The sequence below is a fragment of the Vicia villosa genome, linkage group LG1 (assembly GCF_029867415.1).
Source record: "Vicia villosa cultivar HV-30 ecotype Madison, WI linkage group LG1, Vvil1.0, whole genome shotgun sequence".
Lineage (NCBI taxonomy): Eukaryota > Viridiplantae > Streptophyta > Magnoliopsida > Fabales > Fabaceae > Vicia > Vicia villosa.
The window spans coordinates 86,929,038-86,932,853 of record NC_081180.1 but is presented as its reverse complement, the minus strand read 5'-3'; the positions used below and the strand labels follow the sequence as shown (position 1 = coordinate 86,932,853).

Below are 3,816 nucleotides of genomic sequence, written 5' to 3'. Positions count from 1 at the left end.
TAGATGGGTGTTATTTATTGGAAATTTCTCTATAGACCTCCCAACCTTCTAGTCCACCTCTGGTGAAAAACCCAAACTACCCCTGACTTCGGAAGTTCATTTCCGAAATGCAAGAAAAAGGCGTTTTCGGAGATGCATCTCCGAAAGCGTCTTTTTTTTTTTTGAAAAAATTGTCTTATTTCGGAAGTTCATTTCCGAAAACAGCATTTCGGAAGTGAACTTCCGAAATACTGCGCGTTCTGCAGATTTATTAAAACACTCCCCCTCCCCCATTCCTTTACCCTAACTCAAATAAAAAACAAGCAAAGGCGAAAATTTGTGCAAACAGAATTCCAAGGCTGCATCAAGGCTCCAATCACACTGCTAAACAACATTCAAAAGCCCTCAATCCTAACACTTTGTAAGTTTTGAAATTTTTAGATTCATTATTCAAATGCATGTTATTTAGGGTTTTAATTGCATAAATGATATATGGTTAGGTTGTTAGTAGTATTTAGGTTGTTTAGAAGCATTTTGATTTGGTTTGAAGTTTGGTTTAGGGGTCTGCCATGGAAGTTGCAGAAAACTCCATCGCAGGGGTGTTTCGGAAGTTCATTTCCGAAAACACCTCCATCCCAGTTTTCGGAAATGAACTTCCGAAATGTATCAGAAGTTCAAATTTTTTTGTTTTTTATTTTGTCTCGCATATTAATCGATTTCAATTGTTTAGAGGAACATGTCAGACAACCAACCAGCACGCATCAGACAGGGAAGGGAGACCAAGCCTGCGTCGGCTAGAGAGGGTAGGGAGTGTCCGTTTTAATTTGCAAGTACTTTATTTTTAACGTCTTTGTTTATTGTGCCTGTTTCTTTGAAGTTTGTGTGCATGCGTTCTGACTTCTTTGACGGCGTGTCGCTGGTTTCCAACGTCTTTGTTCTTTAATGACTTGTCTGTTTCCCAAGCGTTTTTGTCCCCTTTCTTCTTTTATAAAAGGAGGTCTCATGGACCTTTCTTTCTTCATTTTTACGCAGGAATGGGTGGCGCTAAGGGAAGAAAGGGTTCTTCAAAGAAGGAGGTGAAGGAGGTGAAGGAGGTGAAGGAGAAGAAGAAGGTTTTGACTGGTTCTGCTTCTCGTCCCCTTGGGGTCCATTGCTCGGACGTGCAGGCTCAGTCTTCAGGCGTGATCAACGCTGATGGTTCTGAGACTGAGTGGGATGAGGATTGGTATAATTATCTTCATTCGGAGGAGTTCGCTCGTCGGGAAGAATAACGTGTTTTTGTTTTGTTTGATGTGTATTTTGTAACGCTCGTCGGGCAGAATAACGTGTCTTTGTTTTGTTTTGTTTTGATTTCGGATTGTATCTTTCGCACAGTGTTTTTGGATTGGATTTATCATCTTAGTATTTTCAGTTTATCTGTTGCTTATTTTTATTTGGCGTTTGCGTTTAATTAAAATGCGAGACAGTTTAAGAAAAAACAATAAAAAAAAACACAGTTTCTGCATAATTCGGAAGTTCATTTCCGAATTCACCCCCATGAGGTGTTTTCGGAAGTTCATCTCCGAAGACACCCCCCATGAGGTGTTTTCGGAGATGCACTTCCGAATTGTGGAATTTTTTTTTAAAAAAAAGCGCTTCGGAAGTTCATTTCCGAAGCAGGGGTATTTTGGGATTTTCGTAGGGGGTGACCCCCATAGGGAGGTGGCTAAAGAAATTTTCTATTTATTACTTGTTCTGAGTTAATACATCGGGTATTCTGCCTTAGTGATTTAAAAGACCAAATTTAATGCATCTATATAAATTTAAAATTAACTTTAAGGGACAAAAGATGAGACCACAAAGTCATTTTAAAGGACTAAATGATTTAAATGTAATTATTTAGGGATCATAATGATATGTGATGTCAAGCCACAATTAACCAAGTAGTCTACCATTGACTCGATTGATAATCAAAGTGATACGAATTTTATTTGAGCCATTAAATTTTCATTTTTTTTTCCAGAAACATGTTTTTATAGGTGTTTTATTTTAATCAAATTATCTTGAGTTTGCATGATTCATATATAGAGAGTTGGAGAGATTGAGAAACCCTTTGGTAAAAAAATATGGTTTGTTCTTGGAAGCTTGAGAGACTATTTTTTTTTGTAATTCATTTGTAATCTCTTTTAACAAATTTTGGAAGTATAGTGAATTAGATAACTCCTCTCTCCTTCATAGTAGATCATTTTGCTCAAAATAGGTAAGCAAGTCTTTGTGTATTTGTCTTTTATCTTCATCTTTCTTGTTGTGGATTTACTCACAGTGTTTGGTAGTTTAATTTTTTTTCTCGGGGACATTTATTTTGGTTGTCATTGTTCTTTGTCCCAGACATTGTTATTCTTGGCATGATTAATATTGGTTTTAGATTTTTCCAAATAAAAGGTCTAAGTGTGGTTGAACGTTTCAGTTTTCCCACAAGCGACACATACTGTGGGATAGAAGGGTTAAGTTTACAAGTGAGCATTACGGGTACAAAATGCGATATCAATAAATTTTCCAAAGACAATGATTTTATGTTTTGAAAGTGAAGATGTTAGCAGTCTTAACCCAACTAAAGTATGATGAAGCATTGAAAGGTGTGTGCATCATGGATAAAGTTCTATGGGAAGTTTCCAGGAACAAGATTGTGGCTTTGATATGGTCAAATCTTGAATCATTGTATATGACTAAGTCTTTTGCTCATAGGTTGTGTATGAAACAACAATTCTACTCATTTAGATTGGTAGAGAACAAATATTTAGTGGAGTAGTTGACATAATTTCACAAGATATTTAATGACATGAAGAATATTTAGGTGAATATTGATGATAAAGATAAGGCTCCACTCTTGTTAAGCTCATTACCCAAATCCTTTGAGCATTTCAAGGATGTTCATATTTATGATAAGGAATATACTATTACTTTGGAAGAAGTCCAAATGACTATGAGATCCAAAAAGCTTTCAATGATGAAATATTTGAAGGTTAATTATAGTTGTGAAAGCTTGATCTTCAAGAAGAGGAAGTAAGAATAAAAAGAAGTAAAAATCCAAGGGTTTTGATAAGTCAAGGTTAAAAGGATTTATTTGTTTGAAAGTCGACACTTCAAGAAGGATTATGCCGAGAGGGGGTAAAGATGATTTTGTTTAGATTGTAATTGCCTTGGATGAGAATAGTTAAGAAAGTACTAATGCACTAGTGGTGTTGAGTTTGGAGATTGGAAAGAGTTGTATCATGGATTCATGACACTCTTTTTACATGTACCCAAGGAAATAATAATTTGAGACTTTGAACCTGGAAGATGGTGGAGTCATTCGACTCGATAACCATTAGGCTTTCAATATTTATGTTGTTCAGACTTAAAATGTTCGATAATTGTGAGTACCTTCTATGCAATTTGAGGCATTTTCCATAGCTCAAGAGAAATTTATTGTCCATAAACATGTATGATGAACTAGGTTTTAGCACTATAGTTGAAAATAGGATATTGAAATCTTCCTAAGATGGATTATTCGTGACTAAAGGGTCTAAAATATGTGGATTATATATTATAGATGGTTTTACTGTTATTAGTCGTGCATCATCAGACCGTGAATATTTTCATTAGAAAAAATGTTATGGGATTTGATATCAGGGAATGTTAGATGCATGGAGGTTTGTTTGGAGCCCTTTAATGAGTTTTCTGGATAAAAGGGATAAAGGCGCATTTGAACACTCCTAGCATAATGCTAAGAAATGAGTTACCGAATAAATTTGGTGAAAAAGCTGCTTACCTAATTGGAAAATGTCCACTCACATGGATAAATTTCCAGACATCTAT

The 3,816-nt window shown here is 35.6% G+C and overlaps 1 long non-coding RNA gene across 1 annotated transcript; it reads left to right on the top strand.

Moving 5' to 3' along the window:
• The first annotated feature begins 297 nt into the window (after positions 1–297).
• Positions 298–1,361, top strand: LOC131611461 (uncharacterized). The gene is made up of 3 exons (XR_009286915.1): positions 298–400; positions 712–782; positions 1,012–1,361. It is a non-coding gene; the product is annotated as an uncharacterized LOC131611461 (long non-coding RNA).
• The last annotated feature ends 2,455 nt before the right edge of the window (positions 1,362–3,816 follow it).